General features: G+C 44.9%; 1 protein-coding gene across 2 annotated transcripts in view; it reads right to left on the reverse strand.

The window, feature by feature from the left end:
* sema4ab (sema domain, immunoglobulin domain (Ig), transmembrane domain (TM) and short cytoplasmic domain, (semaphorin) 4Ab) overlaps positions 1-27,227 on the reverse strand; it is a 76,465-nt gene extending 49,238 nt beyond the window's left edge. Inside the window, exon 1 of one of the 2 annotated variants that reach the window (XM_037535553.1) lies at positions 26,980-27,227. The gene's annotated coding sequence lies outside the window, so the exon portion shown is untranslated. Of the gene's footprint in view, positions 1-21,745; positions 21,911-26,979 lie in introns of those variants that run through there. The other variant, XM_037535554.1, reaches the window with a different exon arrangement.
* Between the last annotated feature and the right edge of the window lie 305 nt (positions 27,228-27,532).

Consider the following 27,532-nt stretch of genomic DNA (forward strand, 5'->3'; position numbering starts at 1 on the left):
GCCTACCAAACCATACCAGGACCTACCAAACCATACCAGGGCCTACCAAACCATACCAAAAACTACCATGACATACCAAAAACTATCCAAATCATACCAAAAACTACCATGACATAATAAAATAATAATAATAATAATGATAATAATAATAATAATAATAATAATAATAATAATAAATGAACAAACCATACAAAACACTTCCAAACCACCAAACGATACCCAACCAAAAACTACCACTCTACACCACGGCGAGGGTGTGTTGCCCAGTGTGTGTGGCACATGCTGAGATTTACAGGCTTCAGCTTGGAGAAACCTGCACACTCTGACCCGTAACTCACTCAGTGCTCATTCCGGTAAACGTGAGTGTGGAAACAGCTAAAAACAAAACTCTCAGGAGGATGCAGTCTCGGGTCAAGAAGGAAGAGTAAATGGGAACACAGCCGACCTCTTTCAGTTAACTTATTAGGGTTTAGTGATTACAAAGCACTGCTTTCTATTGGCCTCTGAGCGCCGAGTCTAATTTCTGCAGAGAAAAATGTTCCTCTTTGATGTTTCCTGACATTACTTGCATGATATTTAATCACCTTTTGAGATAAAAGTATTACATACATATTCACAAGGTCCATTTACAGCATTTCTACTTCCCTGATTCACTTCAACACGACCAGTTCTAAACGAAAATGACTTGGTTTTCGTGACATCACTAAACTATTAAACAGGCTGTTTAGGTTTCTACACAAGGGACTGGATGGACTGGGTACATTATGAAATTATTTTATTTATTTAAATTTAATGAATGTAATTTAATTTAAGGGGAAATCTCTTTTTTCATGATATGGGCCCTTTAATGCATCCATGAATGTGAATGTAATAACAAAATAAAACCAAAACTAAACACCACAACTGTCCGTCGAATTACTTCAGGAACACTGAACTCAGTTTGTGAGGGTCTCTAACTGCTGTGGCCACGAGCATCAAACAGCTGGGAAAAACTGGTCGTCATAAGGTCCAAGCAGGGACATAGAGGTCAAAGGCCAGCCCACAGCCACACTGCAAGCTCTTTCACGTCTCACAAATGCAAAGCTGGATATGAACTGTTAAATCCGAGGGTCTCGGTCCGTCCCACCCAAAGCCTGGGTCAGCTCCCTGCCGGTGGGAACGCACGTGCACTCCGATTTTGGATTCTGGCTGATGTGATTTGCCTTTTTAGGTCGCAAAAAAACAAACATCTCTCAGAGGAACGCATTCCAAAACGTTTTATTCTTCAAAAATAGCCAAGATCACTAATGATCTCAAACAGCTGACCACGAACACCGTAAATGATCAGCATCACAGGGGTTGCGATTCTATATGTTGTGATACTGTATGGCGATATAGTGTGATCTCTAAAACCTAATTTCAGGAAAACTATAGAGGAAATAATACACACCACCATACGCAGAACATCTGAGGAAAAAAGCCCAACAGCCGAAGAGAGTTTACAACACCGCTGCCGCAATACTCGCAATACTCAAGTGCAGGGACGGCCAATATGTCGATCACGGCCGACCAGTCAATCACACTGGGCACTGTGGTAGAGCAACCTCATTCACACAGGCTCACATTTCAACAGTTCTCAGAGGAACACATTTTAGATTACAGTCACCACTGAACTGGACATCATCCATGACCACCCCCTCACCTCTCTCTCTCTCCACACACACACACAGATACACTCACCGGCCACTTTATTAGGTACCCAGTCTGCCCATTCTCCTCTGACCTCTCACATCAACAAGGCATTTTCGTCCACACAACTGACCGCTCACTGGATATTTCCTCTTTTTCGGACCGTTCTCTGTAAACCCTAGAGATGGTTGAGCGTGAAAATCCCAGCAGATCAGCAGTTTCTGAAATACTCAGACCAGCCCGTCTGGCACCAACAACCACGCCACGTTCAAAGTCCCTTAAATCCCCTTTCTTCCCCGTTCTGATGCTCAGTCTGCACTTCAGCAAGTCGTCTAGACCACCTCTACATGCCTACATGCAGTGAGTTGCAGCCATTTGATTGGCTGATTAGCTGTTTGTGTTAACAAGCAACTGAACTGTAACTAATAAAGTGGCCGGTGAGTGAGTGAGTGAGTGTGTGTATATATATATATATATATATATATATATATATATATATATATATATACACACACACACACACACACACACACACGTATATTACACATACACAAACTAACACACCACCACCACGTCAGTGTCACTGCAGTGCTGAGAATGACCCACCACCCAAACAGTACCTGCTCTGTGAGGGTCCATGGGGGTCCTGACCACTGAAGAACAGGGTAACAGAGTATCAGAGAAACAGATGGACTACAGTCTGTAACTGTAGAACTACAGAGTGCAGCTATACGGGCAGTGGAGCTGATAAAGTGGACAGTGAGTGGAGAAACAAGGAGGTGGTCAGAATGTTACGCCTGACCGGTGTATGTACACACGTACACGTACACGTACACACACACACACACACACACACACACACACACACACACACACACACACACACACGTGTGTATATGTGTACATACGTGTAAATAACTGTGTTCAAATGAATCTACTGCCGTCTGAATAACTCATTTTCACATTTCATCATGTTTGGTGTGTGAAGAGAATCTGAGAAAGCCTCCTTGGCCGACTGCAGTGCGGCTACGATGGCTCAGATCTCCCCAATCAGCATACATAACAGGATTACTCATCTCTACTTAATACGGAGGGATTAACACAGATATGTCAGCAGGCCCTCTCTCTCAGCACCAGGCCTGAGCTGGGCAGGGTCTGTGTGCACAGGAGGTGCTTACTGCCCTCAGATTCAGCCATTAATCTCCATCAGTCTTCTGCCTCTCTCACAAATAAGACCCTCCACTGACCGTCACTGAGCACCGCAGAGCAAAGTTTAGCCAGAAGGAAACAAAAGGTGTTAAAACCTGAAGGTCGTGAATAAGTAGCAGCGACGCTGTGCTGCACTCCAACCATCTAATCCTGGAAAGCATGCTGGCACACGCCGCGGTGATCAGCGCAGGGCTTCATACGTGATCCGTAGAGCAGGGGGTCGGGGGGTGGGCGGTGGGGGTGGAGGGGGTTTCTTTGGATCTCCACTCTGCCTGGCGTGCCAAGAGTCACAAATCAAATTCAAACAATAAAAACTGAGTATGCGAATATTAAGGGTGGGTAACCTGGCAAACAAGCTCACAGTGATGGACACGGACCACCTAGTTTATTTTTCTTGATGCTGCAGCAGTAAAGCAACTTTACACTGTTAAAGCACATTTTAATGCAAACGGCATCATTTTCTTTACATCTCGCACACGGACATGTGAACAGAGTGATTCAGTGGTTTGGCGTGAAATGGTTCAGATTTCTTTACAGTGGTGGTAAAAAAAAAATCTGATTTTCTCACCAAGTCCATTTTTTTTGGTTTGGCTGTTCAGATGATCTTTTATAAGCGGTCTGTATGCGACAGTCTGAACAGATCAGCCCCTAAACTGACCCTCATGCGTAAAAGGACAGCGTCACGCGGCTCGTCCAGAGGTAAACAATCACAACTGCCAACGAACGCCAGTCGCTCCCGGATTATCAGCTTCATCTTCACCAGCATCACAGGAGCATCATGAAGCTTCACTGACTGACCGCTGGGCTCATCACCCAGACTGTGTTCGAGTCGTAAAAAGGCCGCGGTCACTTCTTCGGTTCACGTCCTCGGATTCTTTAAAGTTTGCTTTCAGACTGTTGAGCGTTCTCCGACGCCGCAGCCTCGATCTCCTGCGGCCGCGTTCGGCATTTCTTCAGAAATCTCTTCGAACGCGGAGAGTCTTGAGGAGTCTGTTCTAATATTATACAGAAATATCAGCCCAAATGTTTTGAAGTCTCAGCAGTGAAATTATGACGAATGTGGAGCTGGACTGACGTAAAAAACGCTGGCCGTTCAGTCGGAGCTGCATCGCCGCAGATCGGATACGGGTCAGGTTTCAGTACCACATATGAAAGCGTCTCAAATCTGAACTGATAATGTCAGATCCAGTGTGTTTATCTGTTCACACTGACGCTCAGACACACATCTGAGTCACACACGGAGAAGATGATCAGATTTGGGCCTCTCATACCTGCTGCGGGAACAAAGCCTTTGACCATCTTCATCTCTGAAAGTCTGAAAAACATGACTTAAGTGTGAAAATGAAAAAATGGCATCCAGAAATAAAAGGCTGAGCTTTAACTCTTGAACAGCACATCGTGGGAACAGGTCAGGTCCCAGATTTTGGCCTCCCGTTTAAAGAAAACAAGGTTTTTAGGTCACGCAAAACAGAGATTTTCAAAAATACTCTACAGGATGGATTACTGTAAAATGACATCACACACACATGGTCACTGCCGCTGGTCGTGTGATGAGCGTGCTGACATGACTGATGACCAGGCGGTTTGTTCATGCAATACCAAGGTTGACCGCATGACGTTACTAAACCACACGGACTGGCCAATTCATCTCTGAGGAGAAATCACTTCAGCCGAAACGCAAAATAAAACTCGACACTCAAATATTTGTCGGTCAAAAGGAAATTAAACGGGTTCTTCTATGGTCACCACGTCAAGCTTCTTACAATATCAGAACCCTTTTTGGTGCTTCATGGAATCCTTTCCCCATAGAGAACCATCTACAGCACACTCTCCATCAATCTGAAGAGCACCTTCAGGATGTGAAGAAACTTATCATCACGCAAAGCGTTTCCTGAATGTTCACGGTTCTATACAGAACCGCTTTCTTTACTGCAGAACCCCTGAGGAACCATCTCTAAGAGTCAATCCAATTACATGGCTGGCACAACCTGGTAAAACCCTAACAAGTGCGTCTGCCCTGAGACTGAACTCAGCTCTCCCTCACGGAGGACGAGTAACTGAGCTTCAGTCTGAACAGCCAATTACAAGACTCACGCATGCACAGCTCCAGCACTCCTCCATCCTGAACGACAAGCCTGTAAAAGCACAAGCACCGGGACTCGTTTCACACCCACGGCCGTGTTTTTAGCGTGTGAGGTCATTTCTACCGTCACAACAAACGTGTTTAATAACTAAGAGCAGAAAAGTCGTTTGAGGGTCTTTAGAAAATAAACATACATTTGCTTTGTAGCCTTTATTGAAACGGCGTTTGAGGTCATTCTGACTGTTTCTCCGCCTCTCAGTGCACAAACATGCACTTGCAGGACTGATATGAGGAGCGGTCAGCATTTCATTGCTGTTTATTTTGTGCAGTAGTGAATGGAGAGGTTAATTGGTTACTTAGATTCATGTTTACTCATCAAAAAAAAGGTTATAGAATAGAATAATGAACCATCTGTCTGTGTCTGCACACTGTGGAATTAGACCTCTGCATTTAACCCATCTGTGCAGTGAAACACCCACATACACACACTAGGGGGCAGTGAGCACGCTTGCCTGGAGCGGTGGGCAGCCCTATCCACAGCGCCTGGGGAGCAGTTGGGGGTCAGGTGTCTTGCTCAAGGACACTTCACTCATGGACCGTCGGCCGAGGGGATCGAACCGGCGACCTTCCGGTCACAGGGCCGGTTCCCTGACCTCCAGCCCACGACTGCCCCCCATTCCCAGTCAGAGACGCATTCTTTTAATAATGATTTATCACTTCATATCATCATCGTGATCTCAGACAGCTTTATTATCTGGATCTTTCACACGTTGTACATTAGCATTTCTGAGGGCAGTGCAGAGGATCTGTAGCTACACTCTTAATAAAAACCCTTGTGTTTCGTTTTTGTTGTTATTTTAGGTTTAAAACAGCACTGTGGACGTAAAGGACTAATCAGGGTGTATTTAATTTCCTGAATGAAATATTGTGTATAACACGAAACATTAGGGCTGCACAGTAAAGCGAATTTTCAGCGCTATGGTGATGAACACATAGTTAAGGGCTTTGATGACAGAGCAGATCCAATGATGTCAGGGTCCTCACAATTACAGCACTACAAGAGTACAAGCGTTGTGTGTAAAATGCATTATATAGAAAAATATAATAACATGCATAGCGCAGTAATGGCTAGTGTCACAACAAACATGCATCATCATAACAAGCTCTTCAAGGAGAATATATGCATTTATTATTGTAGCCCAACATGGAACATAAGAATTCTGGCTGCGCATTTAGGTAGAGGCTCACTATTTAATAATATTTAGTGCTAATTCCATCATCACTGCATCCAACAGCCTAAGTCTAAGGCCCAATCCCATTTTACCCCTCGGCCCAATCACTGAGCCTTTCGCCCTCTGGTCTAGGAGTCTTGATTCTTGTTGAGAGGGGTGGGGCGAAGTTTTCGGGCTACATGACCCTCCAAATGGAAGGCAATGTGGCTGCGCATGCGACAAAGAGACCCACAAATGTGAGAATTTTCTCAGTTAAAAATTATGATAACTATTGTTTTATGTTGTTTTAATGTATTTCGGTCCTTTTCTTCATAACAAGCATTAGAAAACCACTAACAGCATGTTAATGTAACTGAAACAGAATGTACCTGCTGCTCCATTTAAGGTGGAACGGGGAAATTCGAGCGAGAATCTGGAGAATCTCCGACTTCAGCTTCACATCACTGAAGAATTAGGGGGGGTGATAATAAATAACTGCCCCCCTCTTTGAAGGCGTATGATCCCTAAATGTAACTAAAGCCCAGCAGTGAGGAGCTGAACTTTCCCCTCCTCTGCTGTCCCTGCAGACGGGCAGGGTCGCCTACAGAGCGGCGCTAGTAGCTGATAATGAAGTGATGCTCTTTTATTAGAGGGGCTCATTTCAGAGGAAGATCTCAACCACTGCCCTGTAGCTCAGGAACAAGGGGCAACACTCGAAAACAAGGGGTAGGGGTGAGAAGAAGAAGTCTAATAACTGCACTTTTCCTTTTCCCGATTAGTCTAAAAAGATTGGACAGATGAATCAACTATGGAAATTGTTGCTCACTGAAGGCCTCACGGGCAGCGTCTACAAACGTCTGGACACTCACCATACAGACACCTGACCAGCCTGAGTAAGCCTGAGTCACTGTAATCATAAGACCGGGTCTGTGAATCTAGTGACAACGGGTGCAGATTGCAACAGAAAGGCATCCACATCACTCACCCCTCCCTACTCACCCCTCCCGATGAAGAACACCGCTCAATTCCTACCCGTCATACTACTGACACTACTGCTGATGGAGCAAATGTGGGTGAGAAGTATGATGCGTCAGAAAGTGCAGAGTATTTAATGCTTGTTGTTCAAAAAGGGGAACTACTCCAACAGAAAAGCTTAAAATAATAATAATAATAATAATAATAATAATAATAATAATAATAATAATAATAATAATAATAATCGTCTTCAGCAGAAGTACAATAACTCATCCAGTAATTGCCCCCAGCCTGCAAATAAATAAATAAATGAATAAATTATAGTCTCCTCAGTAAGTGTCGGAAAGGCAAGGCCAAATCTCTTGTATTTAGGTTTGAGATCAAAGACAAACATGAGATTCAACATCAGAATTCCAGCTTTCCTTTTCTGATATTCACACTTAGGAGCGTTAAACAAGTGTTACACGCCTTCTGTTTGAACCCACCCATTTTTCAAGTGAACGCAAATGCTGGAACATGTGACTGACCGGTGTTTCTTGCTGCCCAGATGTGCCCGGTCAGATCGTTTAAATAACGAACAGCTCTGTACATCCGCTCTGAGGCCTGGGTTTCACCTGTGAAGCCCGCAGTTGCTCAAAAGGACGAACAACATCAGGACTGCCATTCTGAAGCTGATAAAGGGGTAAATCGCAGGGCATAACTGGGCACAGCTGGTATAGCAATTCAGAATGGCCAGAAAAAGAAACCACTGCTGGACTAGAAACCAGACATCAAACAGGCCAGCTGAAGAAAATGGCAGCAGTTGATGACGAACATCGTGACAGCTGTGAATAAAAACCTAAAAAAAGGCATTCAGGTGTCAACAACCTCCACTCAGGGGTGCAGGTATCACAGTCGACCGTTTGAAGACTGAGAGCAGAAATAAAGAGGCCAGACCAGAAGATCCAAACCACTCATCAGCACTAAAGCTACACTCATGTCACGAGCCTCACTGCTCAAATCCGGTCTCTCTGACTCGACGGTTCTCACTCGTTTAGGTCAGTGACTCTAATCGGTCATTAATGTGATGAACCGGCTCCTGAAATGACCCTCAAGAGCTCCTCCTACTCAGTACCGTCACGTGACTGAATCGCCGCATCATCAGCACAAACTAACGAGCAGAACGAGCTTCGCTGAGAAGATCATTAACTCTGATCAGCTCTCAGCTTCATTATTAGAGCCAGACGGAGGAGAAGAAGGTGAGACGAGCTGCTTTTCCACCGTTTACAGGCTTTAACGTCTGTTCTGCGCTGTTGCCATGGCAACGCTGAATGATGGCGCACGTGCAGTGGAGAAAAAAAAAAAAAAAAAGCACATGAATTCTGATCTGACGGTCACATTAAGGTCACATGGCCACAAACCGGATACGTATCCGATCTAGGATCCGCATATGACCGTGGATCAGGTCGGATTTGTGTCCACACAGCCCTGAAAACATCAGATCTGAGTCACTTTAGGGCAGAAAGTCAGATTTGTGGCACTTCAGCCTGGAAATTTGAACGTAGCCCAAGAATCGGAAGGCCAGATTAAAATTAGCAAAGAAATAAACAGATGAGCCACAAACGTTCAGAGACTTATGGACTGATGAGACCAAGATTAACCTCTACCAAAGTGGCGGGGAGGCCAAAATGTGGAGAAAGAAAGGATCTGCTCAGGATCGAAATACACATATATACGCTCATGGGTAAAGCATGGTGGAGGTAGTGTCAAGGTTTGGCTTGCATGGCTGCTTCTCATCTTTATTAACGATGTAACTCCTGACGGCAGCAGCAGAAAGTATTCAGAAGTGCGGAAAAACTTCTGCCAATTTACAGAGAAATGCACCCATTCTGATCAGGAGGAACTTCATACTAGAGCAAGGCAACGAAATAAACGTCTACTACTGCCTAAAAATCAGGTGGTCACCAGTAAAGACCGTTTAACACATGCAGATGTAAACATCAAGAAATATAAACATTCAACTCATGATTTTGAAGTCAAAGCTCCGTGTTTTGCCACTTTCGTAATTGATGGCAGACGAGACGAGACTTATTGCAAAACACACTGCTGGGCTTCTGCTTTGAGAGGATGTGGCGCTGACTGATTAAAATTAGGAAGTTACACACAATGTTAAACTCAAATTACACAAACGAACTGCTCATGCAAAATGGACAGGAATGAATAAGTGAACGTACATCTCAATAAACACGAATCCCACTTATTTCCATTCAAAAAGAATTATTCATTACTCATTTTATTCAAATGGTCTCAATATTTCCAAATGGAGGTCAAAATGGATCCATGGTAATAAGTAGATGTGTTTGTATGCCCCACAATTAATTAAACTGTTTTATGATCATTTTGATAAGATTTTGTTTTTAAAAACATTCCCATGGTGGAGGGATACCCGCAGGCAAAACGGTCCCTTCTTTCTTCAGATTTTCCACATTTCCATCAGCAATCCATATAAAACTCAGAAGACTCAGTAAGTAAATAAAATATATAATATATAAAATATTTTATATGATCGATCTCTGTGTTGTAGTCATGGCGACGCCTGGTTCCCATCACCACCACTGTAAAGACGTCTGAACTGTTTCACACCAAACCGCTCAGAGTCTCTGCGTTTACGCCTGAAACACTGAGTTAGGCAGAAATAAAGAAAACAACAAGTGCAAGTCCCTTTTAAAAATAAAGGTGCCAAAAAACCTTTCAATGAAAGTTTCTGTGGAGAACAGTTTTAGAAAATGAGATTCATAAATGTGAAGTCTTTTTTAAAATTTAAACGACATTCAATAATAATAATAATAATAATAATAATAATAATAATGACAACAACAACCACCGTAATAATAATAATTCGTAATAATAATTCGTAATAATAATTAATGAGCTTCTCATTCAAATTTTCCATTTCAATAGCATAGCAGTTCTGGTGCCTTAGTCACCATTTAAGGTGGAACGGGAACATTAGAACAAGAAGCTGGTGAATGCGAAGCGACTTCAGCGTCGAGACATTTTATTAGAAACCGTTGAAAAGTTTCCTGCTGGAGATGCGAGAAAAGCAGCTAAAGCCTAAAACGGAGCAAAGGAAGTCTGCATTTCAGTTTTTAACACGTTTTTATCCTTTACTAGAACATCAACACACACTGAGACGCATTTACAGCCAGGACATAAAGGGTTGCGGCTCCCGAGATGGTTTGATTTTTGTTGAAAAGACAAAATGATTATTATCTTTATTATTAAACATTCTTATTATTTAAGAATTATTATTAAACATTTGGGTTGCCGATGCCTGCATTATGGAAGTGGAAACCTCGTCGGGTAAATTTTGGGTGGTAAAATAAGTTCATTCCAGGGATGCATTACGGTATCAGCCGGAAAGTGGTTTAAAAAAAATACAGTAGCATCAGTCAGACTTTTAGATGAGGCTACTACTTTATACGAAGTTTGGAATAGTAGAACGTTTAGGTGACGCCGGCTTAATGCACAACAATATCTGCATTTGATTAATTTTACTGTACTTGTATTCCTCTATAAATACATGTTGCATTTCCACAATGTTAAACCAAGTAGACACCAGTTCCTACTGCCTATGTTCATGTATGTTTCGGCATCAGCAGATATGCAAATTAAAAAAAATACCGGATATCAGCATCGGCCCAGAATTCCCGGTGCATCCCTAGTTAATTACAAGTCAAAACAGCACTTCCGAAACTTACTTTACCATGCAGTGTGGCAAATAAGACAGGAAAACATGCACAGGAGGCTCAACTAGTAGATCTGAACTGGAAGTGACATTCCAGATGAACCGTGGCTCAAGGATCAAAGCGGTAGGTGCATACTCACTGCTCCTGTCCATTTGAGTTCCAATCTCCATAATAGGTTTAACCGTCAGGAGGCTGTTCGTGGAGCTCAGAGGAGGATCAGCACACCGACAAATATATCCGTCACCTCAGCCGCTGCCACCATCCAGACAGACGTCCACTGTTTCAGCACTGACCACTGATCCAGCACAGAAGACCAGTCCACGACACTATGAGCTTAGACCAACCAATACTCATAACACAGTACGTACACTAAGAGAATTCGCCTCAAAGGTCAGGAATGCGTAAAGTGAGAGTTCTGATGTTCAGAATCCAGTAACTATGGTTATCCTGGTTAAAACTCAACCAATAGGAAAATACAGTTTATAGAAATTACACAGCTAAAAATATGGATAACCAAAAATGAAGGTGAAGGCAGTGTTGGGAGTCTTGCCCAAGGACTCCTATTGGAATAGTGTAGGGTGCCTGCCAAGGAGGGGACGGAACCCCAGCCTACAGTGTGGGAGGCAGAGATGTTACCCACTACACCAACCAATATGACGTCATATTTACAGTCATATGCAAGTGTAAGCATCCCCGGCCACTGAGGAATGCTCTACGGAGAATGCGCTTAAATTACGGCAAAACATAAAATATAAAACGTGCTATAAGTTTTGCATTTTATGTTTTATTGTTTTCCCCCAGTGTTAAATTCAGTAAATAAACAGTCCTGTGTGCTAAAATGTGCCTTGAAATGTGTTTTCTGTGTTTATTTTCACCCAGAAAATCGACGACGTCATTTGACTAAACCTTTGCACGTGCCTCTAGAATCTTTTAGCACTATTTTAACCAAATAGCTTTATATACACAATGCTTCACTGACTGATACACCTGTCAGTTCACTGCTGAACTGGGAAATACGGTTGTCGATTCCCAACGGTCAAGTCAAGCAGCAGAATCTGACAGTCATACACAATTGTAAATTTTGTAGTACTAGGGGCGGAGCCTAAACTGAATTCGTTGTTTTACTTCTTATGTTTCAAATTTTATCAATAATATATTTTTAGACCGAGTCATACGTCTTTACATGTTAATGACTAGCGCAGGGTAAGAAAGGAGGTCCAGCTCGATGTTTAGGTCTCTAATGCAAAAGACAACATTATACTGATGAAGATACGATGACCGTAGTGCTTCACTCACATCCTCAGAAGAAGCTCCTTCTCCAAGTTTTGACTGAGTTCTCTTTGAATTCTCTTTCAAACAGCAGATTTATCCCCCTGGGGAAGGGGGCCGAAACACAACCCACACTACTATATGTTCTAACAAATAACAAATGGTGCGTGCAATTGCACCTTTCCACCAGAGGGGTCTCCAAATCCCCAAATCTGACACAGTGCAGCTCTAAGCCATGATGCTATGCAAGATGCGAAATGCAGGGTGGCCCAGGGGGGTCCGGGACCGCCTAATTAACCTCTTGCCCCTCATATCTCAAAATCAAAACTCTGTACGATTTTTGTATTAGAGACTGATAGAAGAGGCTTGCCCTGTCATCAGGAGGCTATAAATTAAATCCCACTGATGTTGTGATGTTGCTATCTTTCATCGCATTATCAGAAATGTGTTTGCCAATACCGATGAAATTGTGGGTTGCCAATATTAGCAGATATTATCAGCCATCGGTCTGACAGTCCCCAGCATCTTAGCTTACATTCAGTGAAAAGCAAAGCAAATATCTATATACACTCACCGGCCACTTTATTAGGTACACCTGTTCAGTCGCTTGTTAACACAAATAGTTGATCAGCCAATCACACGGCCGCAGCTCACTGCATTTAGGCCTGTAGAGGTGGTCAAGACAACTTGCTGAAGTGCAGACCGAGCATCAGAACGGGGAAGAAAGGGGACTTAAGGAGCTTTGAACGTGGCGTGGTTGTTGGTGCCAGACGGGCTGGTCTGAGTATTTCAGAAACTGCTGATCTGCTGGGATTTTCACACACAACCATCTCTAGGGTTTACAGAGAACGGTCCGGAAAAGAGGAAATATCCAGTGAGCGGTCAGTTGTGTGGATGAAAATGCCTTGTTGATGTGAGAGGTCAGAGGAGAATGGGCAGACTGGTTCCAGATGATAGAAAGGCAACAGGAACTCAACCAACCAGAACCTCTGAGGAACGTTTCCAACACCTTGTTGAAAGTGTGGCATGAAGAATTAAGACAGTTCTGAAGGCAAAAGGGGGTCCAGCCTTTTACTAGCAAGGGGTACCTAATAAAGTGGCTGGTGAGTGTATATATGTATATCGACGGTGTGAACAAAACCTCGTATCTCCAAAATGGTAACTTTACAGGAGAAGGAAAAAACCTACTGTACTTCTAATGTACGTCAATGGAACCAGATTTGTTTCCAAGTCATGCTGAACTGTTTATTTTGGTCCATTCTTCATGAAATTCACACAAAACTGTAAACGGCAACAAGGATTTATGTCAAAAACCGAAAAACAACAAAAACGTAGATATGAAGTTTTCTTCGGACAACAGCGATAAACAATTAAATAAAGCCCCTTAAAATTCCGTCATGTTTATCCTGCGAATGCTGCAATATTGTTTAAAATGTTGTGAAAATGTGGAAATAATTATTTCTTTGGTCTTTGAACACTTTTTAATGAACTTGAAAGGTCAGACTGGCAGTTTGCTACAAAGAACATCCTGATACCCATCATCAGCCACGTACAAGCCTCTGCATGTTTAACAGCACATTCTGCAAAGTGCGCCAGCCAGAGTCGGTTATCTGACAGTAAACTGTAATCAGCACGGTGAAGGGTCGGAGGGATGGAGCTGCTACAGCCTAGAAACAGACTGTAATTTAAACCAAGAAAAACAAAACGGCACAAAAACTATTTCAGAATTCAACTCGCGTCTAAGACACCACTGCACAGAGCTCACGACAGAAACCACAACAACATCTATATTAGGATTACATAACACCGCTCACTGTGAGAAGTCACGTAACTCCTGCTTGAACAGATACAGCAATTCACCACAACCTCAAGGCCGTCTGAGCCATTTAGAGGAAACATCAGTAAGGCTGCTACACTATATTTCCAAAAGTATTTGCTCGTCTGCCTCACACGCTTATGAACTTGAGTGAGCTCCCATTCTTAATCCATAGGGTTTAATATGATGTCGGCCCACCCTTTGCAGCTATAACAGCTTCAGCTCTTCTGGGAAGGCTTTCCACAAGGGTTAGGAGTGCTTATGGGAATTTTTGACCATTCTTCCAGAAGCGCATTTGTGAGGTCAGACGCTGATGTTGGACGAGAAGGCCTGGCTCACAGTCTCCGCTCTAATTCATCCCAAAGGTGTTCTGTGGGGTTGAGGTCAGGACTCTGTGCAGGCCAGTCAAGTTCTTCCACACCAAACTGGCTCATCCACGTCTTTATGGACCTGCTTTGTGCACTGGTGTTCAGTCATGTTGGAACAGGAAGGGGCCGTCCCCAAACTGTTCCCACAAAGTTGGGAGCGTGAAATTGTCCAGAATCTCTTGGTGCTGAAGCTTTAAGAGCTCCTTTCACTGGAACTAAGGGGCCGAGCCCAACTCCTGAAAAACACCCCCACACCATGATCCCCCCTCCACCAAACTTTACACATATTTTTCCTGGACACCTTCACAGCCGCCACAGAGACTCGTTAATATCATCAATTACATCATGAGCTCAATTTACTGAGCACTGATTGGTCAAACCAGGAGCTGCTTTTTAACTACATATAATACTGGACTTCCTCCAGGAGAGGCTTGGAGATGGGTCAACACACACACCAACATCCAGAAAATATCTATCTATCTATCTATCTATCTATCTGTCTGTCTGTCTGTCTGTCTGTCTGTCTATCTATCTATCTATCTATCTATCTATCTCTCTCTCTCTCTCTCTCTCTCTCTCTCACTGCTGTCGGAACAAAACCTCGTATCTCCATTTTTGTTGTTTTTCAGTTTATGACAAAATGAAAATGCCTGTTGTCCTTTACATTTTCTGTAAATTTCATGAAGAATGGACCAAAAGAAATGCCCCAAAATAAAAATTCATCTGTAAAAATTCTTCCATTAGAAGTAAACTAGTTTTTTTCCTTCTCCTGTAAAGTTAATATTTTGGAGATACAAGGTTTTCTTCAGATACCAGCGAGATTATATATATTGTATTGTATATATTTATAAAATCATTTAAAATGAAGGTGAAAAACTTCTGGTTCCATTGATTTAGGTTTTGTCCTTCTCCTGTAAAGTGACCAGTCTGGAGATACGAGGTTTTCTTCTGAGGACAGCGCCATGTAACCACACAGAAATACCTGCTATTTCTCTGTAATGCCAGTCCAGACAGACGCAGTCCCAATTTGGACACTTCATAAATACTTATGTATCAGCAGCCACATATACAGCCGTATGCAAAAGTTTAGGCGCCCCCGGTGAATTTCCATGTGCTGTTGATTGTCCAGGAGAAAGCAGGTTAACACGGCCCTGCAGGGAACAAACTCCTGCACATTTTACAACGGACAATTAAACAAAACACGTCATTTAACCAGGGGCACACAACGCTGCACACGACTGAACACACATAAAAATAACAGGTACTGGCAACAGCCCACAATTCCCTTATCGGTGCATCTCTAGCATGCAGCTCCGCCAAGCTAGGAGAACTTCTGCAGGCATGATTTCTTACTTAACTGTGAAAAGTAAAGAGGTCTGTGACAAATCTGTGACAAATCTGTGACAAAAACGCATAATATTTCAAAAGAAGTCCATATTTTTCTGAATATAACCATCATATTTCATTCTCATGTGCACAACAGCAGAGAACAGCCAGTAAGGTCATGAACTAAAGGCCTGTTTCCTCTTTGTTGACACTACAAACTCATTTCAGGTGAGTGTTTGGGGCCTGAAGCTCATGTTCTCTCCGCGTTTCTGACAAAAACACACCACCGCCACCACCGTTTCCATGACATTTAGACAGAACGTGATGCCGTTTCTGATTCAGACTCAAACAAGCTGCACGTTTATCACCGTTACAGCGCGAGGCACGACCCGGCGAGAGCTCCCGCGGCAGCGTTCCTCTCTTATTGCGTCTGGGCCCCTTCGCTTCTCCTCATATCCTCTTATCATTTCCTTTCCATTAAGAGACGTGAACAACGAGCGCTCTGCGGCCACTTCTTCTCAAAGCAGAGACATTCTGGGAAGATCTCAGGCCTTCTGTGTTTTTTAGTTCCACAAAAGGCAAAGATTTTTTTTAATGACCTCTGGAGCTCGTGGGTATACTTTGGTGTGTCCATCTGAATTTTCGTGACCAAATCATGAGACAATGTATTCAGTAACTTTTATTTATTTATTTATTGTAAAAGTCCTTCAAATGAGCAGAACACGTGTTTTATGATCTCCACATATCACTACACACTTACCATTTACTGCTAAAGTCCAAAAATCTCCGACGTTTAAGTTGAATAAAAACTGGCTTTAAACTCAGGATCACAGATGAGCTCCTTTACTATGTTGATCTGTAGGCGTCTGTTCATAAACATAAACCAGCCCAAACTCATTTACTATAAAATGAAATGGTGTTTGTAGAAATTCAGAAAAAAGCCGCGTCAGTCTCGACTGCATATGTGGACATATTTCTATATTGAGCTCTATTTACACAAAGTTAGGTTAGTTCATCATTTATGTTGAACAGACTCTCCCAAAGTTTTACGCTGCTGCGCTGACGTTGAACCGCGTGCTGCACTGGGTCGGTATGACCAACAGGTCAAAACCAGCTCTAAACAAAGTGACCGCTGGGCCCTGATTGGTGCTCTGGCTTTGCGCTTCTTTCGTTTTGACATGTTACGTTTTTATACACACAGAAACCAAAAGGAACCACAGATTTCTCAAAATGTAGGAGGAGAAAGTCGGATATTAGACTCTGAAATGTAGTGGAGTGAAAGGAAAAAGTCTGCGTCCACTCTACGGCTCTATGGCTACTGAAACAGCCAATCAGATTACAAGCACGGCAGCCAGAAAGATTCTTTGCACCACTGCAGAGTCGACCAGTACCTTTCTGTTGGAATTTCAACCCGAGCGATACCTGGGGCTAAAAACAAGAAATGAGGTATGATGGACAAGCTCTACCCTTGTCTTTGAAAGAAAAGAAAGCTGGAAGAAAAGGCATGAAGTGACCGTTTGACCCAAACTCAGATTTACCCGATTTCCACCAGCCAAGCCACGTTTGGTGTCTGAAGTTTGTTCGTGTAGTTCTCTGTGTACTAGAGCTACGAGGCTAAGAACAGAGGAACTTTACAGCCCGTCAACTGAGGCAAACTACCTCAAACTGTGTCTAGGTGATAAGGCTAAGACAGTTTCTCTGTTGAAAGTAATGGTCAGGAGATAATAACCATGGTAAAATATGGTGAGTGGGCGCTGCTGCAGAGGTGTCGGGTTGGAAGTTTTTCCTCAAAACGAAGGTCCGGCTCAGCGCTCACGCCTCAAATGATCTCAAAATCAACATCATACTGACGAAGGTATGACGACAGTAGCAGATGATCCGCTTGCGTCCTCAGAAGACGCTCCTTCACCAAGTTTAGACCGAGTTCTCTTCAAATCAGCATATTCATCCTCTTGGGGAAGGAGGCTGAGGCACAACCCACACTACAACTGTTCTTTCAAATGGTGCATGCAGTTACACGTTTCCACCAGAGAGGTCGCCAAATCCCCAAAACTTACATAGTGCAGTTCTAAGCCATAGCTGTGCAAGGTGTGAAATATAGGGGGTCCTGAGGGGTCTGGGTTTTATGTCACTGTATGACATGCTGTTTTCTATTAAATGAACAAAAATATGGACCAAATTAAGGCTTTGGTAAAAGCTCTACTGCTGTTCTTAGCAGTCAAGCCTACTCGCAGATGTTCATTGCATCAGAGATCAGTAATCAGGGAAGAGCTACCCGTCAGAATTTCAACCTGAGAGATGCCTGAGGGTAAAAACAACCGTTGTAGTTAAATAAGGTGTGATAACCTTCTCTCTGAAAGCCTTCTGGAGGACACGTGTTGGAAGGTGCCTGTAAAAATGGTCAAACACACACTGCACAGTAAACGGGCTGATAAGCTGGACTGGACGGGTTTCAAAACCAGCAGCTTGAATTTTGTCTGTACTTTAGTCCATGTTTATAGAAAACATTGCATCTGAAATCACATAAATCAAGACTATTCAAGATTAATAAACTACTCATCATGGTTTGGGGTGTGTGTGTGTTGATTTAGACTAGAAGGGAGCACCATAGTAACTGGTGGAGTATAACAACTTAGCTGGAGCCAAACATCAGACACCAAACATGTCTCGGCTGGTCGTCTACGCTGGTCGTCTACGCTTGGTGCAAATTTGATTTATCGTCAATCTGAAGCCTTAAAGCACATGTGCAGATGGAGAGGAGGCTTGGCTCACGACACGAAGACCCTCAAAGGCTGTCTGACTCTGTTTTATCATCACAGATGTTTTTGTCACAAATTCACGTCAGTCACGAGAGACAGAGAGAGAGAGAGAGAGACAGAGAGGGTTAGAGAGAGAGAGAGAGAGAGAGAGAGAGAGAGAGAGAGAGAGAGAGAGAGAGAGAGAGAGAGAGACAAACAGAGGGTTAGAGAGAGAGAGAGAGAGAGAGAGAGAGAGAGAGAGAGAGAGAGAGAGAGAGAGAGAGAGAGAGAGAGAGAGAGAGAGAGAGACAGAGAGAGAGAGAGACAAACAGAGGGTTAGAGAGAGAGAGAGAGAGGAAGAGTGTGGGTGAGAGAGAGAGGGAGAGAGAGAGAGAGAGTGTGTGAGAGAGAGTTAGAGAGAGGGTTAGAGAGAGAGAGAGAGAGAGAGAGAGAGAGAGAGAGAGACAAACAGAGGGTTAGAGAGAGAGAGAGAGAGAGAGAGAGAGAGAGAGAGAGAGAGAGAGAGAGAGAGAGAGAGGGTTAGAGAGAGAGGGAGAGAGAGAGAGAGAGAGAGAAAGACAAACAGAGAGGGTTAGAGAGAGAGACAGAGAGGGAGAGAGAGAGAGGGGTGTGAGAGAGAGAGGTGAGAGAGAGAGAGAGGTGAGAGAGAGAGAGAGAGAGAGAGAGAGAGAGAGAGAGAGAGAGAGAGAGAGAGAGAGAAAGACAAACAGAGAGGGTTAGAGAGAGAGAGAGAGAGAGAGAGAGAGAAAGAAAGAAAGAAAGAAAGAAAGAGAGAGAGAGAGAGAGAGAGAGAGAGAAAGACAAACAGAGAGGGTTAGAGTGAGAGAGAGAGTGAGAGAGAGAGAGAGAGAGAGAGAGAGAGAGATAGATAGAAAGAAAGAAAGAAAGAAAGAAAGAAAGAGAGAGAGAGAGAGAGAGAAAGACAAACAGAGAGGGTTAGAGAGAGAGAGAGAGAGAGAGAGAGAGAGAGAGAGAGAGAGAGAGAGAGAGAGAGAGAAAGAAAGAAAGAAAGAAAGAAAGAAAGAAAGAAAGAGAGAGAGAGAGAGAGAGAGAGAGAGAGAGAGAGAGAGAGAGAGAGACAAACAGAGAGGGTTAGAGAGAGAGACAGAGAGGGAGAGAGAGAGAGGTGAGAGAGAGAGAGAGGTGAGAGAGAGAGAGAGAGAGAGAGAGAGAGAGAGAGAGAGAGAGAGAGAGAGAGAGAGAGAGAGAGAGACAAACAGAGAGGGTTAGAGAGAGAGACAGAGAGGGAGAGAGAGAGAGGTGAGAGAGAGAGAGAGGTGAGAGAGAGAGAGAGAGAGAGAGAGAGAGAGAGAGAGAGAGAGAGAAAGACAAACAGAGAGGGTTAGAGAGAGAGGGAGAGAGAGAGAGAGAGAGAGAGAGAGAGAGGGGTGAAAGAGAGAGAGAGAGAGAGAGAGGGGTGAAAGAGAGAGAGAGAGAGAGAGAGAGGTGAGAGAGAGAGAGAGAGACAGAGAGGGGTGCGAGAGAGAGAGAGAGAGAGAGAGAGAGAGAGAGAGAGAGAGAGAGAGAGAGAGAGGTGAGAGAGAGAGAGAGAGAGAGAGAGAGAGAGAGAGAGAGAGAGAGAGAGAGAGAGAGAGAGAGGGGTGAAATAGAGAGAGAGGGGTGAAAGAGAGAGAGAGAGAGAGAGAGAGAGGTGAGAGAGAGAGAGAGAGAGAGAGGTGAAAGAGAGAGAGAGAGACAGAGAGGGGTGCGAGAGAGAGAGAGAGAGAGAGAGAGAGAGAGAGAGAGAGAAGCCCGGGGGCAGGGAGGGGCCGGGGGAAACAGGGTGGAGAAAAATAATCTTTCCGTTAGCAAGTATCTCTCCATTTCACACAACCACGCACAGCTTAGTCTACCCTGGGCGTTTCAGTGGAAGTAACCGAAAAACAAGACGGGAGAAAAGGACCCAGCCCACTGCAGGCGTGCTGGAAGAAGCCAAAATCAAAACAAAAAGACGACGCATGGAATTAATGGCCACCACATGCCAGCCATTTCAACAGGCCTTACAATAGCTTTCACAAGCCTCTAGAACGGTACCGGAGAGGTGGAACACGGTTCTTCTGAAAGAAATGACCTCAGCTGGTGTTCTGCTGTTGCTGGCAGGGAACGCTGTCTAACGCGACAGTCCGAAACCTCCCACAGGTGTTCAGCTGAGTGTTCCAGACTTCAGTGTAAAGCACTCTGCTAGCAGGGTGTCGAGAGCGTTACAGCAGAGCTTTCCGTTTTCACCCTCAGGCACTCGAGGTGCAGACGGTCTGTGTAGACTGCAGGCTAAAATCACAGCTACCAGCCACAAGGAAACGGTTTATCAAAACAAATGTGGCTGGTTAGTGTAGTGGATAACACCTCAGCCTTATGCGCTGTAGACGGGGGTTCAATCCCCACCTGGGTGAGAATCCCAGTCCTTGGGCTAGACTCCTAACACCGCCTTCGCCTTCCTGTGTGAAAATCATCAAATTGTAAGTCGATCTGGAAAAGAGCGTCAGCCACACGCCGTAAATGTACAAACACTGGCATCAAACAGCTGCATCAGCAATAAACCTTCCAGCATGAAATACAAGATTCAGAGTTTCATTTATCACATACAGTCATACACGGCACAACTAGTGAAATGCCTGGATAACTGCCCGCTCACATGAGGCCAGCGCTGGACAAAGTACACAAACCCGGTCCTCGAGTTGTTGGCATTGTTGGAAGTGCAAGGCGCAAAAGTGAAGAAGCAGCATACGGCTGTGCAACTGGGCAGGAGGCAGGATAAACACATTAAAGTGGTCAGTGTCTAGTCGCTGAACCAGGAAACATTCGCGATATTCCATTTTAAGGACTTACTCCAGAAATGTGAGGGGTGGGAAAATTCCCAAACAGCGCTGGACACCGTGCCAGCGGACCTGTCAGGGATGGACAATAAACAGACCAAATTAGTGCAGCTGTAATGCTACATTTACACTAAATACTCGGATTCCCACGTCTCTAGATAAACTCTACTAAAAACATCTATAATAATGATAATAATAACAATAATAAACAAACTTCATTTATACAGCTCATCCCCACAACAGCATCGCCTGAAGGTGCTTTATGGAAAACGATGCAACATTAATTTTAGTTTTAAACTACAAATAATTTTAGAGTTTAAAAATTCTTCTTTAAAAAGAGATAAACATCCCGAACGTCTCAGGGACTCAAACAGCTCATGCTACTATCTTGGACCCCATCATCCATTCTAAAAAGAGCAGAAGGAGTCCTGATTAACTGGATTCAACACCAAATACTGAACAAAATCACAGTATTCCCAGTTTTCGGACAGTATTTTTTAAAACAACCGCATCTACTCACCAATAAGCCTTTCAGCGTGAAATACAGGTTCAGTTGCTGCACCGGGAAACATTCCCAATATTCCATTTTAAGAAGTTACTCTGGAATTGTGTTTGAAACCGTCGGCAGCAAGCCAGCGAGATTTCCTCGTGCGCTTGCTGACCAGCGCGGTATTCACAAAACAGGATCTCTCCGTTTATCTAGATCACTTCAGCCCAAAGTCAAGCCTGTCCAATAGGAACAGAGCGACGGTCCTTATGCCTGGGCTTAAGTTCTCAGGCTAACTGAGAAACCCTGCTTGGTAGATTTCCCTCAGCACTCCGAGTTTGTTTTTGTTGCACGTGTTGTACTAAACTGTCTGTGATTGGTTATTCTGCATGTCGGTCAAATGGGCCTGTACTATCAGAGGCTTTTTTGAATCCGGTCCAGCTTACGAGCCTGTATGACTGCACAGACCCGCCCGGCCTGCAGCGGAATCGGTTTCATTTCATGTCGTATTCCCAAAGCTACTTTCACACAGCGTCACTGCTCAGATCCGATGGTTCAGACTAGTAAACAGATTAGGTCAGTGACTCGGATCGGTCAGTAATGTGATGAACCGGCTCCTGAACTGACCCTCATGAGCTCCTCCTGCTCAGTACCGTCACGTGACTGAACCACTGCATCATCAGCACAAACTAACGAGCAGAACGAGCTTCGCTGAGAAGATCATTAACTCTGATCAGCTCTCAGCTTCATTATTAGAGCCAGACGGAGGAGAAGAAGGTGAGACGAGCTGCTTTTACACCGTTTACAGGCTTTAACGTCTGTTCGGCGCTGTTGCCATGGTAACGCTGAATGATGGAGCGCGCCCAGTGGAGAAAAAAACCCATGAATTCCGATCTGAGCGCCGCGTTAAGGCCACACGGCCACGAAGCGGACACGTATCCGATCTAGGACCACGCCTGAAAGTGACTCAGGCTGGATTTGTGCAACTTCAGCCCGGTTACGTGAACGCAGCCCAAGTTAACAAAATGTTTTGGGCTCTGTGTTTCGCAGAAATGATTTCTGCTTGATCTCGTCTCAATTAGGCGTCCCTTTGTTGGTGTGTGCTGCGCATGCACTCTCCCACTCGTGAAGAGGATGGTGAGCGATGACTATTGTTACACCACTGAACTCGCAGACGGTCCTTCGTCTCTGTAAATCAGGGGTTTTCGCCACCGTAACGTCCCTCTCTGCGTAACTGTGGATGGACTGCTCTCGCTGACCGTCTGATCACAGACACTCTCAGTCAGGTGAGGAACAGTCGCTCATCTGTTCTGCATCTCGCTCACTGAGAGCACACTTTCAACCACACTTCCAGTCCTGTTCGCTGACGCCTTTCCCACGGGTCTAAATGCAGTGTTACACTCTAAAAAGTGATGTGTTAAATAACAACACACTAAGGCCCGAAAGCCTTAGACAGCCAAGCCTGACCGAGCGGGGTACGGCCAGCGTGCCACAGCAGACGACCACTGAAGTTTCATGCAGAGACGACACAAAAATATGAATATTTATCGCTTCTCCAATCCAAGAGAGGAGGCAAAGCAGCTCACGCCCCTCTACGGTCCACGTTTAGCCATCAAGGCTCAGGGAATCACAGTCGATCCTCTCTGATGTGCACTCTATCGCCCCCTTGAGTACTGAGTGTTTTAACCTCGTAAGAACGCGCGGTGGGTTTGTACAGATGGACTGATCGTTTGCAACGCGTCGACCGAGCGTTCACGTTTGTGCTCACGTCCCTGCGTTGAGAACGTTTCCATACTGTTTTCTGAGTTACCAAGTTTTATCTTAAAAGTCGCCCAAAAAGGTGTCGTCTCCAACTTAACACACTGGCGTGTCTGGTCAGAGACAGGATGCGTCGAAGACATATTCAAAATAATCCGAAAACGCCTGTTCTTCCCATCCTGTGTAACTTTTATGAAGAACGGACCAAAAGAAACGGCCCAAAAAACTCTGGTTCCATCGACTTACATTAAAAGTAAAGTAGGTTTTCTCCTTCTCCCGTAAAGTCACCGTTCTGGAGATGCGAGGTTTCGATCCGACAGCAGGCTGTTTTCAGATGTCCGAAGCAGGCTTGGCTTTTTTCGTGACATTGCATCTTTTTTATTTGGTTTAGTAGGTTTCAAACTGTGCTGGACAGCGTCTGAAGTGGACACCACAGGAATAAACAGACCGAACTAGTGCATTTCCACTCCGAACTACACCCGTGGCCTCAGGCGACACGGCACCGGCGCTTGTTTATCTCATGTTTGCTACTTTTTGAGCCAAAGACTCCACCGTTGCCTGCGTGTCACAGCCAAAGCAACAGTAATAATAAGGTGCCAAAATGAAAGGCTTTGCTATTATTTTACTGCTCATCCACCTCGATTGGCAGCAGCTGGTTCTGCAGGAACGATCCAAGTGCCTGTCAGTAGTCCGACATTAAAACGAGGAGATTACGGCGCAGAGCTGACCTGCTGTTAGAAGAAGCAGAATAAAGCACGCTCTGATGCTGCTCTGATTCCTGACCATCACAAACCAGGGGTCACTAGAAGCAAACAAGTCGTGCAGGACCACGTTTCATTCGCTTGGTGCGCAGGTGGAGTGCGGGTAGAGCGTCTGAAATTAGGGCTGCGACAAATTATCACTCATCGTCGATTAATCGGTTAATAATTTTCTCGATTAATCGATTAGTTGTTCGGTCTATAAAACGTCAGAAAATGGTGAAAAATGTCCATCGGTGTTTTCCGAAGCCCAAGATGACTATTCGTTTTTTTTAATCACTCAAAGCGATTAGTCGATTACCGGAATAGTTGGCGATTAACTCAACAGTCGACAACGAATCGATTAATCGATGAACCACAACAGGTCTAAACAAGGCAGGTGTGGAAGGTCAGCCAGCCGCTGCTCTTATTGAAACGCCGGCCAGGCGAGCAGGCTTTGTGTCCGAAGCTCCTGCCATCCCGTCCGTGCTCCAATAACGACCCTCTTTAACACACGGAGATCTTTTGCTCGCCACTCTGATCCGAAATCGAGGTCAACTGGGTGAACTCAGCCAGGGTGAGCACTCCGGGGAAGTTAACCGCTTAACTGTATAATGCAGAACACCTGTCTGGAAGCACAAGCGCTCAGGTTTCCCTACATCATCCAAAACTTCCTTTAATTTGTCACCTATACATCAGGTGTGTAGGACATTCGTTCGACATAAACTAGACGCATCATTCATTCAGCTGAACGCCAGCAAACGGCGGCCTGAACACCAGCCGCAGTCTGGACCTGGACCTGGACCTGGACAACTCGGAGCCGTGCTGCTCAGGAAAGAGGATTACTGCGGTTAGTGCTCACACTTCAGGCTGAGGAGAGCACAAAACTCCAGAGCCTGCTCTGGATAAATCCCAAGTGCAGTCCTGGAGGGCCGAGGCCAGCACATCTTGGCGTTTCCCTGCCTGAACACACCTTTAATTACTAGGTTAAGCAGGTTTGTGAGGGAAAGGAAAACCCCTAAACTGTGCTGGACACCGTGCCAGCATCCCAACCGGACACCTCAGGAATGAAAAGACAAAATGAGTGCAGTTGTAACGTTCGCTGGACCAAACCTGGATTACCAGTGTCCTTAGATAAACGCTGACAAGCAGGTCAAGGCACCTTACGGAAAATGAACACAACTAACTCTGAAAACACGTCGAAACGGGAAGGTCGTAAGACTCCTATTAAAGAGAGACGAAGGTCTAGGAGTCCTCAGAGGCTCCGACCGTGGACCCAGCAGCAGACGTGAGGATCCAGGCCCCAGCGAAGCGGCGATATGAATCTCAGGAAACCGCAAAGGCGAAAGATCCTGCAAACATACTGGAGCTTCGGCATGGAAACGTTCCCAAACCAAGAGGAGCGTCTCTCTCTATATATACACACACGGCAGCTGTCGGCACAAAACCTCGCATCTCCAGTTTTGTCGTTTTTCAGTTTTTTACATATTTTGAAAACGCCTGTTGTCCTTTAGACTGTGTGTAAATTTCACGATGAAAGGAACAAAATAAACGACCCAAAATGACTTGGAAAGACGTCTGGTTCCATTGACTTACATTAAACGTCAAGTAGGTTTTTTCCTTCTCCTGTAAAGTGACTATTTTGGAGAGCGATTTTTTTATATATATAAATAATATAATAATATAGATTTCAGCACTTCCGTTTATTTCTATGTCAACAGAACCTGTGGCAGGACACTCATTCACAGTTCAGGCTGTCCTAGCAAATCTGACAGCTGCAGTGGTTTAAAGGGGAACTCCACCAATATTTTAAAAAATTATTAAACTACATAATTAAACGCTTGAGGTCACCAGAGTCGCTCAGAGCGGTTCGGTGTGAAAGACTCAGCTCTAGAGAAACTTGCCGAGTCAGTGGTGGTGATGGGAACCAGACGTCCCCCTCTCAAGGGAATTGGTTCTGAACTCCCTGGACCGACGTGTGATTTACAGCAGTTGTGTGATGGTAAATGCATTTCACTCCATTCATCTCCGTCTGTTTATGGAGGACGGATACATCTAAAGCACTGGGAGGCAAAACCGTCCCAAAACAAAACTTTGTTTTTTCCAGATTTGTGACCATTACCACATAAATGTCTGCATTTCTGTCGTAGTCATGGCGACCCCCGTTCCCATCACCACCACTGTGTGGAACCAGTTCACACCAAACCACTCAGAGTGACTCTGTTCACACCTCACACACTCACAATTCTGAAACTCAGGTGGAGTTCCCCTTCAGGTGAAGAGTGCACTCTGCTGGTTTAATCCATGTGATCACCTGTGGTGGCAGGTCACACATTTGTGGTCCAGGCTGTCCAGCTGATTCTGATGGCTGTAAAGGCCGTTAATGATAAGCCCACAAGAGCAAGAGCCACTAGTTCAATGGAAATCTGACCACGAGGGTGACCAAAACAAACAAAAGCAGCATGAAGGGAAGGCAGGGCGGGCTGATACCACCCGCCGAGCTCTTTCTGCTGGCCTGGGCGGTAACAGCCGCTGGCCTGGGCGGTAATAGCCGCTGGCCTGGGCGCCGTGGAGAGCTGTGGTCTGATCCACTGGACGCGCTTCACCTCGCAGTCAACCCGGCTGGAAAACGCGCCCAGACAAAACAACAACCGTGTCGGTCAAACAGCCCCGAAGCAGCCTGTTGCTCTCCGCGGCCGCCCCGAGAGCCCGCCCCGGCTCGCCCGCTCGGCTCGCCCGCTCGGCCGCGGGAGGTGGTCATCAGGTACTCACATGTCCCCGCGCGGGCTAAAGCTCCTGCGGCTCGGCTCGGGTTTCCCAGACTCGCTCCAGCTACGCGCTTTGGCCGAAAACACAGGTCAAACGCAGTCAGACGCGGTGCACGACGCCCGTGTTCAGTCCTCTGTCCAGCGGCAGGCAAATGACGCATGTCCTCGCCCTCCTGAGTGACCTGCGTCCCTGCTGTCCGGCGGTCTCACCGCTCGGCGCGGCTCGGATTTTCTTTTGTGCTACTTTTCTGCCGCTCACGCCGTCTAACGGAGCAGCGGGTTAACCGAGCTTTGGCGCCATCTGGTGGTGATTACGGGAAAAGGCTCTACAGCGCTGATCGATAGATAGATAGATAGATAGATAGATAGATAGATAGATAGATAGATAGATAGATAGATAGATAGATAGACGGACGTATGGATGGATGGATGGATGGATCTATAGATAGACAGACGGATAGATAGATAGATAGATAGATAGATAGATAGATAGATAGATAGATAGATAGATAGATAGATAGATTGTTTGATTGATTGATTGATTGATGGATTGATTG

This window comes from Pygocentrus nattereri, chromosome 27 (genome assembly GCF_015220715.1).
Source record: "Pygocentrus nattereri isolate fPygNat1 chromosome 27, fPygNat1.pri, whole genome shotgun sequence".
Lineage (NCBI taxonomy): Eukaryota > Metazoa > Chordata > Actinopteri > Characiformes > Serrasalmidae > Pygocentrus > Pygocentrus nattereri.